The sequence below is a fragment of the Ambystoma mexicanum genome, chromosome 3q, assembly GCF_040938575.1.
Source record: "Ambystoma mexicanum isolate Mex_15411 chromosome 3q, UKY_AmexF1_1, whole genome shotgun sequence".
In the NCBI taxonomy this organism is placed as follows: Eukaryota; Metazoa; Chordata; class Amphibia; order Caudata; family Ambystomatidae; genus Ambystoma; species Ambystoma mexicanum.
Genome location: NC_090926.1, coordinates 871,811,413 through 871,824,623, shown reverse-complemented (window position 1 = coordinate 871,824,623; position 13,211 = coordinate 871,811,413). Strand labels below are relative to the sequence as shown.

Below are 13,211 nucleotides of genomic sequence, written 5' to 3'. Positions count from 1 at the left end.
ACCTAACCCTTCCATCTGATTTTCCTGTCAAGAGAAACCCATTCTACACACTCAATGGCTTCAATTATTTAATCTTTTACTATTTCCTCTAATATTAAGTCCAAATCTTTCCTAAATGTAATTGGTACCATGATCACCTTGTTTCTTACAGGCAGTGCATCTTCCTTCAATTTGATCTCATGCTTAAATGTACTCAACATCCCTAACTTCTTCTTGAATAATCTTGGATAAGCATCAGGTATTCCTTTTGTTTTTCCTGCTCCTGTGCACAATACTTGCTCTTCTTCCCCAGGATGTCACCTCATCTGTAACTCTCCCTGCTGAATACATTCCAGTATAGGTGCTCCTGAGTTTGCCATATACACTTTAACTCGCATTGTCCTGCCGTTTATTCATTGTCACTAAATATATACCCTAAAATGTCAATCTTACCTCCTCCATAACCTGGATGAATATCACATTTAAACACTTTATACTACCCAAAGACGTCCTTGAAGTCCACTAACCCCAATATGCTGTACTTCGAACACTAATCTACCATAACTCTCTTCGTGTGTCCATTAAGTGAAACCAAACACCAAGGTCCTTCACGATAATCCAGTTCTAGACCTCCATTCACCATCAAAATATCTGCCGTACTGTCTTCTCTACTAACTACACTGCCTAAGATATAATGTTCCTTATTTGTACGCCTCACATAGCAAATCTTTGAAAAATGACTTTTGCAATCACAATTCGAACAGTCTTTTTCCAAAGCTGAGCAATCCTTCTTGTTAGAAGATAATCCTCCATTCCGCACCTAAAACAATGGGCCTCAAAAAGCTGTGTTAACGTAATTAGCACTGCAAATACAGCTCCACTGGTTCATGAGCCGGCGCAAATACCGCCAACTGCAAAACAGCTGGCGCCATCACAGCCAGCAGAATCTGCGCCGATACCATGAAGCTCAATCTCCGCCGCATCACAAGTGCCTGTACAGCAGTATTAGTGCCGAAAAATGGCATTAATAGCACCGAAAACACAGTGGAATTAGTCCCAGCCTCCAGGTAGAGGTAAATGAACACAGGTGGCAGAAATGAAGCCACAGGTGATCACAATCCACTCCAGAGGGCTACATAAGGCACACGCCCACCTCAAACACAGTTACAAACGCCATGCTGCCACTAGCCACTGTGAGATGGGATATGCAGCTCGTCATGCTGTGTCTGGAACTACAGAGGCAGGACAACCAGCCCTGGGTACACGGTGTACAGGGGAGGAGGAGAGGCCAAGCAAGGCGAAAACCAATCCCTAGGGTCAGGCCCTCACCCTGGCTGGACCCTCACTGACGGGCAGTTGGTCACCCTGTATCGCCTCAACAGGGAGACCGTAACTGAGCTGCTCACCATAGTCCAAGCTAACATAGAGAGCACGAATAACATCCAGACAGCTGTGCCCCCACTGCTGAAGCTAGTGTCCGTACTACAATTTCAAGGGTCGGGCAACTTCCAGCACTCCGTGGTCATGATGCATGGCATGGCACAGCCAGCATATTGTGCAGTTCTGGCCACAGTGCTGGATGCTCTCCTGCGGCATGTCACGCCACATCCCACTGCCCACCACCCAGCACAGGTGCATGCCATGAAGGCACAGTTCTATGCCGTTGCCCAAATGCAAAATATAATCCTTGGACTGTACCCATGTGGCATTGGTTGTCCCCAGGCCCATGAAGCAGTGTACTACAACCGTAAGCACTACCACTCTTTGAATGTGCAGGTGAACTACGATGCCAACCTGTATATCACCCACTGCTGTGCTCACTACCCTAGTTCTATCCACAATGCCATGGTCCCACGGAACAATACACTGCCTGGATACATGGAGAGGCACAGAGGACAATGGACGTGGATAGTGGGTGAGTAAATCTGTCAGCTCACGGGCACTGCATTGCACCTGACCAAATGGGGGGAGCAATGCAAAAACACCACAAAGCATGGCATGACATGTGAATGCAAAAGTCGGACCGGCCCACGACCTGCACCAAAGTCACAGTACATCCCAGGGAACATGCATATGTCAGACATAGTTGGATGGAGAATCTGATGAACACATACAGTAGCAACTCCAAACACGCATATGACTGCAGGAACCACAATGCAACTTGCATAATCCGTCCCAATGTCAAACAAAGTGCCACATCGCATCACACAACATCAACCCTGCCAGTGCCACAGCCAAGTACCCTGTGCACTCAGCCCGCAATGCTGACTCAATGCCCCCGAACATACACAAGGGATTCGGTTTGCCCAAAGTGACAGGTAGCAGACTCAGGCAATCATCCGAAACAAACAAAGGGGAAAAGTACTGCTACCAGGGGGTCTTACCCATGTTGGTCATATTCTATCAAGACCTAATTAGGGACCCCCAGTATTACTGAGTGAATTAATCAAAAAATCCCAAAGTTTGTCCGAAAAGAAAGACATAGAGAGGGGCTATGGAGTAGGTTCAAATGGTTATATTTGAAGGTGGAGTTCATTTTCACAAATGACAATACATGGATTAAAAGATATATATTGATACCCCTAAAGGTGAAATCACTTCTAAATTGAATCTAGTGTACCAAAAAAATCATAATGAAAGAGAGCTACTATGCAAGAGTACACATAATACACAAACATAAAATAAAGCAGATATGAAAAACCAATCTCTAATTGGACATGGTTGCTAAAAAACGACAATTGGAGCTCTCAAACAATAAATCACAAATCATCTAAGTTCTACCCTTAGGTGTTCACCAGGAAGAAAGGTTCGCTGTTTCATAAATCACAGAGAGTATACATAGAATCTGGAGTGCAGGCTAGGTTTGCATCTACCCATTGAGATAGGAATCCTGTGAGGGTTCTGCCACCATGTAGTCCAACTAACAATGATCCTACCAAACGGTTGGCATAGACATTCTATGTTTCATGCTCTGTAGTAAGCAGTGGTATCTATTGATTATTTTCCCCAAAAGACACTCTTTGCCGACGCTGCAGGGGGTGATGCTGGATAAGTCCACTGGCTAAATGCTGTGTCTCCCAAGAATCCAAACTTGTCAACCTTTGGGTTATTTCTTGAGTTCCCCCTTGCTCAGTATGCGTTTTGGCGGCAGATATTTAACAGTTCAAGTAGAACCAATGCAACTCGTGAGTGTTCGTAATAGGCCCCTTCTTCAGAGCGAGGTGAAAGACCCCTGTAAAAGAAAAAGAAGGGGTCCCCCTTCAGTTCTGTGTGTTTCCTTCACAGACACTAAAAGGCATCAAGTAATACTTTTGCAAATAAAGAAAAATCATGAACTACAAGTTTCACGGGCCAAGGGAAGTTAGGGAAGAGCATACTACCTCAAACATACAGTGGCGAGGGTGATTATTTTTAAAATCGACTCACCATGGACATCCTATAAGTGTTCTTCATAAGACAACGCCCCCTGGAGAGCTGCTCTCATCTCAGGCTGCCTCTGTAGTGTTTATTCTCATGGGGAGCTCTAAGCTAATAGAGCCAAATGGCACCAGCCAGTTGAGTGAAAAATGCAGGAAGTCGGCTAATCCAAATTCCCTGAAAAAAGGAAGTGAGTGTAATAAGTTAATGGTCATGCCATTCCGCATTGGTGTACATACTGCACCTAGGTGCTGTGTACTATCTTATATCGTGCTGAAATAAGAGATTACCTGTATATGCACTTGCATCATGTCCCATGGGCTGCTCCAGCCTACATCGCTGGGTAAGTAGTCCCTCGTGTCGTGTTTTGTAGGCGCAGGAAACATGTATTCAAGGTCCCTTAATGCATCTGTCGTGGGCTAGATACAAACAGCAGAAGACAGAGGATGGTATAATGTAGTCAATACCATTAGTCGCATTTTAGGATCAATATCTAATCTAGATCAACCTCTCCCACGTGGCAATGTGGGGTAAGAAGCCCAAGTGCTGGAACATAAATGCCGGAGGTATTTACCTTAGTACGACTGCCGGTGTTAGAAAAAAGTTAGATCCAGTACATTAGTGCCGGGCCGCGCGCCGTCCGTACTTTAACCCAGAACCACCTCACGGTGTGTTCATCTGTGTCGGGTCCGCAGCCATCGCTTCTAGTGGTGCTGGTCCTATGGAGAAGCAACCGACAGGGCGTTGAATTGCAGAATGAGTCTAAAGCGGTGCGCCGACCGCGTCCCTACATCATACTAGGTGTATGTGTGGCATCCAATCAGGAGAGCGAGTGTGCGGGGCCTGATTGGATGCCCCATCCGAAAATGCGGAAACTGTGACCCGCAGAATGGAAGACCAATCAAAGATCGGCTGGGTCCACACGTCATTCTGGGTGTGTGTGTGGCATCCAATCGGGAAAGCGAGTCTGCGAAGCCTGATTGGGTGTCCAATCCGAAATGCGGAAATCGTAACCTGCAATACGGAGGACCAATCAAAGGTCGGCTGGGTCCGTACGGCAGAGTGGGTGTGTGTGCAATGTCCAATCAGGTGGATTGGCACGTCGTACCTCATTGTATGATGCGTCTGTGTGTGGAAGCTGAGAAAGATATGTTACGAGATGTTTAAAGACAGTTACTTAGGTGTTTGTGTCTCAACAGTGGCCCTACCAGCATGTGTGGTCTGAGTGTCAGACACTGCAGCTGCGGGAGTGGGTGCAGTGGGTGTGGAGGTGTTCTTGGTGGTTTGTGGTGTTGGCACAGGGCCTGCGCTGCCACCTGCTGGCTTGGCTTTGCCAGGTCAAGGTGTTACATGGCGGTCCTTGCGCATTGGCGTGGCTTGTGTGTGCCCGCGTGGGGTAGTGGTGGCTGACCTTCAGGGCCTGGAAGTGCCACTTCCCGACTGGCCTGCCCCCTCATCCTCCTCAGATGCTTCCGGTGATGCATGAGCGCCTGTAAGGGACATATGAAATGTTGTCAGGCAAGTTCTTTCATGTGTGTTGACGTGCAAGACACATATGCTACCCCACAGATTTGGGCAGATGGGCATGGTTGTTCAGGGGACATTGCATGTGGGCACAGCATTGTGGGAATGGTTGCAACCATGTGTGTGTGAGACACATGGCCAGGTGGCCTTTGGTCTGTGTGTGGGGAAGGCAGGTAATCCATGTTGGGGCTGCTGATGTATGACATGCATGCTTCTGGTCCTTCATTCCCCCACATCTTCTCCCTGAGTGATGCACGCCTTGTGGGAGTGGGTGTGGTGGCTTTTTTCAATGGCATTGCCATGGCTCTATGGGGCGCTGCTGTGCAGTCAGCAGTGTGGCGCTGTAGTGTACTGTGTTTGGCTTGCTTCACCCATGTCGGTGTAGGTTGGCATGTACTTCCATGGGGCTAGTCTGCCATGCCAACATGTAACAGGCTAACTGGGCCTGCAACATGTTGGTGGACTGCTGCGCAGTGTCGTGGTTACTCACGCACCACAATCCTGATGGCACAGGGTGCACCAGCAGGGGTATGGTGGGCATTGCACTTGCTCGCTTGCCACCCCTTCACAATGCAGGTACGCTCAGGAGTGTACTTGGTGCCCTACCCCCTGGCTGCTGTGGAGGGTGACTGATGTTGCACCCCGTCACTTCACCCTGATTGGTCAACCCAGCTGCTGGGTCTGCTGGAAAGTGTCCACGTCCACTGCAGCATCTTGTGCTAGGCTAGCATTTGGGCATGGTCATTTGCTGTGTGGTGGGGGGTTGACCCATCTCCTGGCTACTGGCACCCACCTCCGCCCCCTCCGACTCCCTCGATGCCCTCCATATCAAGGTTGATGCTGCATTTTTCCTACTAGTGGCTCGATGGTTCCACTCCCAGTTGCCATGGACTCCTGGCAGTGTTGGGAGAAGAGTCTCTGCAGCCTGAACCTGAGGTTGTTACACCTCTTATGGCAGTCCTTGGCATCACGGCTGATGGTAAGCCAGATGGCAGTCTTGCGCTGCCCAGTTGTCTTCCTTTGCCTGCTTTCATGAAGTTCATCGCAGTGGACCACTTCCTCATTAGTGTGGACCACGAGTTCTACCTCACTGAATGTGGGCTTTCGCAGACTGCTCTCGAGCTACTTGCTTTGGGTCCTCACCTGAGATATATTTGAAATGTCTTTCTGGTCCAAATGGCTGCAGAAAGTGGGTGATTCTGGTTGAATTGAGTATTTAAAAATGGCCGCCGCCATTCTTCCCATTCTGGCAATGATGCTATTTCCGCCGGCACTAATAGCGCCGGCAACGTCAGCAGTAGCCATATAAGCGCTGCTATTTCAGCTGTGTGCCTTGTTTCGGCACAATCTCCACTGGGCAGTATTAGCTGAAATTCCACCAGACTCATGATGAGGCCGAATGTCCTTTGTCACTCCTAAGTTGGTGCACATGTGAACTCAACCTTCTTCCTCTGCATCACCTTCTTTACTGGCCCAATAACATACAAATCATCTTTCTTCTCTCCATCAAGCTCTTTCAAGCTTAACTCTAATTCTTCAATACTTCTGGGAATCTCTTCTGTACAATGTAAATCAGGATTTGCTCCCGTCCAAAGTCTCTCTCTAATTTTCTTGTTTAAAGTGTTCATCAATATCTGATCACGCAATACTTGATCAGAAGTTATTTTTTCAAAATCACACTTTGCATCCAGACCTCTTAATGCTCCCACGTAATCGTCAATACCTTCTCCTTGCATCTGTTTTCTTGAATACAAATTGACCTGTTCTAGAACTATATTCGTTTTCTCTGCAAATCATTCCTCTAATCTTGACATCCATACAGTAAATAGGTCTCTATCTTCTTCCACCCGACCTTGAAGTAAGTGTCTCATTAGCCTCACTGCTTCCACTCCTATAGCAGTCTTCAATAATGACAATTTCTTTGAAGGTCTCAACTCTTCCCACTCCTGAGCATCCGGGTAAGCCTCAAACAGTTCTCTCACAATCCCACTTCATGCTGGGATTACCTGGAGATGGTAAAAATGGAACAGGTGGTTGTACAGATATATTAACATTTCTTCTCACGTATACTCTGTTCTCCATCTTATATTGAAGTATTCTTCCTTTAGTCTTTATTTTCACTTTTCATCCCTTTTATTTCATGTACACATGCTTTGCTTCTCCTTAGTTTTCTTCTTCTTATTTAGTCACTACTAGAATGCCCACTTCGTCACAAATCCACAAACACATTTAGACTTTTTCTGGAATCTGGGGGCAGGGGTGTGGAGTCTAAATGTCATGTAGCCCGTATGATATGATATGATATGATATGATATGATATGATATGATATGATATTTTATTTAGTTTGTGCTCATACACAAGTGTTTCAGGGTGCGAAAAGTAATGCAAGGAGGGTCTTAACAGGTAACTATTCAAAATGTAGTGCAGATCGGTGAGAAGGTGTGGAATTGTATAAGGAACAACACTTCGGCAAGCCACAAACCCGCAAAGAAATTTTGACTTGTGCTGAAATCCAGGGAACGGGGTGGGGTGACCAAATGTCATGTAGCCAGTAATGTCCAGAGGGTCCTGACGAGTAACTATGCAGGATTTGGTGCAGATTGGTGAAATGGTGGGGAATTGTATAAGGAACAACACTTCGCCAAGCCACAAACCCACAAATGTTGACATTTGCTGAAATCCAGGCAAAGGGGTGGGGTATCCAAATGTCATGTAGCCAGGATTATATGGAGGATCCTAACAAGCAACTATGCAAAATTTGGTGCAGATTGATGAAACAGTGTGGAATTGTATAACGAACAACGCTTCGCCACAAACCCACACAGAAATGTTGACTTGTGCTGAAATCTGGGGAACGAGGTGGGTTGTCCAAATGTCATGTAGCCAGTAATGTCTGCAGGGTCCTATACACAATTTGGTGCAGGTTGGTGAAACAGTGTCGAATTGTATAAGGAACAACGCTTTGCCACAAATCCCACCACAAAAAAACACATTGTCACTTTTATATATATAGAATTGGATGACTTTTTATCATACAGAAAATTAGTTACCTGGCTCCCACTACATATGTTGAAAAGATCAAGAAGCGTCACTCTGTGATTTAGAATTTGCATATTTAAGCTTTCCTGATTTCTTACATTGAACATACTTTCGCATCCCTAATGACATATGGCCTATTAACACTAAATATGTAAATTGCACTGATGCTCCTCAGTGTTATAAGTTGGACCTTACAGGATCATCTTTCACATTTTTGTGCACAGAAACTGTACGTTGTAATCAAAAGCACTGCACGTGGTCCAATTAAACTTGTGTCTAGCACACTGTTCTCTGCACATACACGTGGTCTGTAGTTAACATGTCTGTAATGGTTTATTCATTCTAGCCATGGCTAAAGTATTTCATAGCGTGCCCCTCAGTATTTCCTGCTGAATGGAAGAGCAATAATGGCTCTCCGGGCTAAATAACAATGGTCTGGAGGGTTGCCCAGAGCTATGCCAGAGGTTGAGACGTATTCTATAACAAGCACTAGCATAGCATGGCCCCCAGGCTGTACAAGAATTAATATTCAACTTTATAGCATATGCCTGCTTTTATATATGGGGCACTTGCAATAGTTGGGCTACATTACATACAAGCTCTGATTTTGGATTGAAGTCTCGATTACACTGAACCTTGAAACAAGTGAAAAGAGTATACTTAAATAGGCTTATTATTTAAGCGAGATGCTCAAATAAAATACATACCGACACATGGTGATCACTTGTTTTAATTCCCGTTATATTGAGAACTCTTGAATTGTTCACAAACTATTCACAAAATTAAGAATGGGTATTCTAATTGTTGCAACAGACAAGGATATAAACAGAAGTGGTATTACAAGACGCACAAGCTTGGCAATGTGATACACATTTACCTCCTACATGCACATGCATCAGCAGTATCCGTGAGCACGTGATCCTTCAGGGGTTATCACGTGATCGGGAACCAAGACTGCATATCATGTGAGCCTCAAAATAAGGTCAGAACGTTTGACAATAGAGAACGCGAGACGGCAAAGAGCCTTGACATTAGCTGTCTTAAGGTAAGCGTTTTTATGAATAAAGCACCGCTATTCAAATAGGTCACAGAAGCAATCGTCTGTGTCACTGCATGAGGGGTTAGCAGACTGTTGCGAAAGATACTAGAGCTTTTTATTTGCAATTTTCCAGCACTCGGTAATCCAAGCTGTTAGAAGCGTGGTCCTAATGTGTATTATGTTCGGCCATGCATTACGTTGCACATAGTTGATAGCGTTGTACGTAGTTGACGGCATGATGTCCAGCATCCATAGAACCTGGAACCTCTGGGGGAGGCCTGGAGGGTACAGAGGCTGCAGGTTCCAGGCAAGGCTGTTTGCTGGATGGTGAGCTGGGAGGACGCCGCCGAGGACCCAGCTCCATAATAAAGGGCTTAACTATTACTTCTGTTTCCTGAGCCTTTATTCCTTAACGACTGGCCACGAGCTGGTTGATGAAGGGCATTGGTTTGTTTATGTGTAAGAGCATGCCTTTCGGGCTTGTCTCTGCAGCAAGTGTATTTCAGAATGTTATGTATAGATTGTTGGGGAACGAACTGGGAGTGCTGTTCTATCAGGATGGCGTGCTTGTGTGTGGTGTGTCTATAGAAGAGAATGATAGACGATTAAAAAGAGTGTTTGACATTTTAAAGGAGGCGGGCTTGACAATAGGCATGGAGAAATGTATTTTCAGGGCTGACACAGCAAGTATCATGTTCATGAAATTACAGAGCATGGAGTGAATCCAAAGCATGACACAGTGGAGGCAGTTAAAAACATGCCAGTACCGAGAAATAAGAATGGTGTTGCATCATTCGTAGGTCTGGTGAAGTTTTACAGTAGGTTTGTGTAAAGACTTGCAGCCAAAACAAAAAACACGAGAAAACTCACTAAAAAAGGTGTGTTATTCGACTGGAAGGCTGAGTGTGCCAAAGGTATTTGAAGTTGTCAAGCAGTGTATAGCTCAGGCACCTTTGTTGACTGGGTTTGTAGAGTGGAGGAAGACAAGGCTTTACACTGATGCAAGTGATTGCAGCCTTGGAGCTGTATTGACACAAGAGCGTGATGGTGAACTGCAGACTATTGCATTTGCCTCAAGAATACTGAAAGTGGAGGAAAAAAGGTATTCTGTGGGGGAAAAAGAAACGTTGGCTTGTGTGTGGGCAATTAACAAATTCAGAATGTATGTCTGGGGCCGAGAATTTACAGTGAGGACGAATCATAGCCCCAGGTTAGTATTTTCCAACAAAGGTGGATTGGAAGCTCTGTCGAGGAGAGTTATAAAATGGGTGAGCAGTTTACAGGGTTTACAGTTTCAGGTTCAGCATGTTCAGGGATGGAACAATGTCATACCAGATGCATTGTCCAGGACTGTGGTTGAGACACACACACACAAGTGAGTACAGGCTACCCCACCTTTTAACACAATATGGTACGGATAGTTGCCAACAGCCAGACTGAAGTTGAAATGCCTCTGTCGTTTTGATTAGACACTAGTAAAAAAATCTGATAAAACAAAATGTTTTCACAATCGATAACACAAAAATTATACAAAAATTAAAACAACACATACTCAACAGTTATTAACATGACTGATATATAGAATATAGTTCTCACAGAGTCTGAAAACTAGCACAAAAATTGGTGTGTGGTTAGTAACTAATGTGATTTAGTCCACTGTATTAATTCTTAGCACAGTTCATTAGTCGAAATGTTTGTGTTTCCAGCTCAGAGATAAACTGACAATAGTTCTAGTTTGAATTTGTGATGTATCCTCTGGGCTTTCTTCAGGACTTCAATTTTAGCACCAGATTTAAAGCCATAACTGCGTCTTACCCGATGACATCACAGCACATAGTTGTCTAATTGTTGCTGAGCTGTAACGATTTTCACATGGAGCACAGCAAATCGATCCTCTACAAAACAGATTCAATTAATTTGTTATTCCTGTTGTTGTCGTATAAATGTGGCAACAATACATGATGAGTACTACATCCCAGCGTTACCCCTGTGTGGAGATCCGACTCTTGTCATCTAAACATATTAGGCAATGCTGGCACAAGCATCAAAATACGTGTCCCTCCATCGAAAGAGGGCAGTCATGGACACCATTGCACAGGTGGAGGAGTGCAACCATCGGATTTGCTAACTCGAAACACAACAGACAAGGGTTAATTACCTACTTACTCCGTGGCTGCAGGACAACGTCAGTTCAAATTCTACTATGTTTTCAACAAACTTTATTGATGGCAAATCGCCTGGACAATCGTTACTACGCAACCTACGACGCCTCAGTGTCATCAACAAAGCTTTGTTTGTTGCACTGCACACTGGCAAGACTCCAAACATGCAGAGGTAGCCACAACTGAAAGGAAGAGGTTATTAGTCATGTATGCCGTGTTAGGATTCATCAGTGATAGTGCACTAAATGCTGGCCGTATTTCTTTTCTATGGCCATGATGTTAATTGTCATGGCTCATGCAGAGCCTGACAAATATTCTTTCTAGCATGAAATTACAAGTGAAGAAACATATGGGCGAGTACAAGGTGATGTTTATAAATTAATACTATAAAATGTCCTTGTCGTGAAGCTAGCCCATCTCATGATGGCAGAGCATAATGAGCTCAATACCGCTGGGGGCATGCCCCCAAACTAGAACAGAGAAGTTGAACAGATGTTGTCCTGCAGCCACAGAGTAAGTATAAGTAGGTCATTGAAGCATCTGGGTTCATCAGGTACGCAGAGATGACGCGGGAGACTTGTAGTATGAAAGGAGAGTTACTTTATTTCTGTTAGAGGGCTAGTTGGGTGAAGGGAGGTAGGAGCTATGTTTAATACATCCTCTCTAAGTCAGATCTCCCATCCTGAGTACCAACTGACAATCCTGGAACCTTCATGCCCCATGAGATTCCAAGCTACAGCATCACATTCCACTGACTGCATCAGTCCACTTGACACAAGCCAGATACTACACATCGCCCGCCTCTCTTTCACACACACACACACAACAAGATCATAAACCAGGCTCTCAGATTCACACATCAAACAACCACCATAACCACCAGACAAACCAACTACCTTCCAAAACCATCTCGGCGTAACTAACATTTGCGTAACTAACATTCCCCAACAACCTGAAAAACACTAAACAACCACTTACTCAGAACTCTCACTCCCGAGTCTTGCATCTGCCACCTGCAAGCACAAACCTCAACCAAACTACACTCCGCCACGTTCTGGGCTTACTCACCTCCCTCTCTGTCTGCCACCCAGAGACTCGGGCCTGCCACGCCCGCAGCACAAACACGTACACATACGCGATATAACCAGGAACTAATCTATCTAACAATCAGCAACAATCTCAAAGCACATCACTTGTCCACTTACATAACCACCACTCTTTCTCATCAAAAGAACATGTCATTCACACCCTTACTCTCATACTCACACTACCCCCAAAGAAACATTTAAAAGTGGGAAAAGAGAGAAAACATACAAACTAAACAAAGAACATATGTACCACTGTGGCTGCACAGACACATCACAGGAAAGAAACACCACACAGGGAATTGATCAGAAACCCCATGGCGTCACGATCTTACAATTGAAATGCATTCACCAAAGCTAACAAATATTTGCATTTTCCACATTTCCACTTTGCACTATCCAAAACTATTGTACCATTCTCCCAACTTATATTCTAATGTAATGCCATTCACAAACCTTGTGCTTCACACCATTCTATTCCAAACACATTGCAACACATGCACCTTCCCAGCCAGGCACAACATTCAAACACCAGCACATAAAATATATCCAAATACTGCAGCTTAATCCTGCACTTAGTCTTATAACACGTGCACAATGAGTCACCCGTAAACACAGTTCCATGAGGCAAATGATTCGAAAGCATACCATAGCCAGTATTTAAGTCACTGAATTAGAAACTCATTTAAACAAAATCACACATTGAAGGTCCATAAATTGCTCGTTGACTCTTGACTCTGCTGACAGCCAAAAAGGAAAAAAACAGTACCTCATTTCCAAATCATTTTGCTTTGTTACCACAACACTTTTTTTTTTAATGCCGACATATCAGTTCAAGGAAATAAACGTTTCGGTCACGTAGCTCCATCGTCGCTTAGTAGTATAAATACACTTAAACATTTGCCCGCTCAATAAAAAGAACAGTACTTTGTAAACTTTCCTCTGGATAAATATACCAACGGTAT

General features: G+C 44.7%; 1 protein-coding gene and 1 long non-coding RNA gene across 4 annotated transcripts in view; one reads left to right on the top strand and one right to left on the bottom strand.

Annotated features, from left to right (window-relative positions):
* The window catches only part of RHBDL3 (rhomboid like 3), a 1,128,603-nt gene that overhangs the window by 967,579 nt on the left and 147,813 nt on the right, over positions 1–13,211 (bottom strand). The gene's annotated exons all lie outside the window — the stretch shown is intronic.
* LOC138583062 (uncharacterized) overlaps positions 1–13,211 on the top strand; it is a 581,843-nt gene that overhangs the window by 553,815 nt on the left and 14,817 nt on the right. The window contains exon 1 of one of the 3 annotated variants that reach the window (XR_011305143.1): positions 8,899–9,005. The exons of the other annotated variants lie outside the window; for them this stretch is intronic. This is a non-coding gene — a long non-coding RNA (uncharacterized lncRNA). Of the gene's footprint in view, positions 1–8,898; positions 9,006–13,211 lie in introns of those variants that run through there. 3 annotated transcript variants of the gene reach the window in all.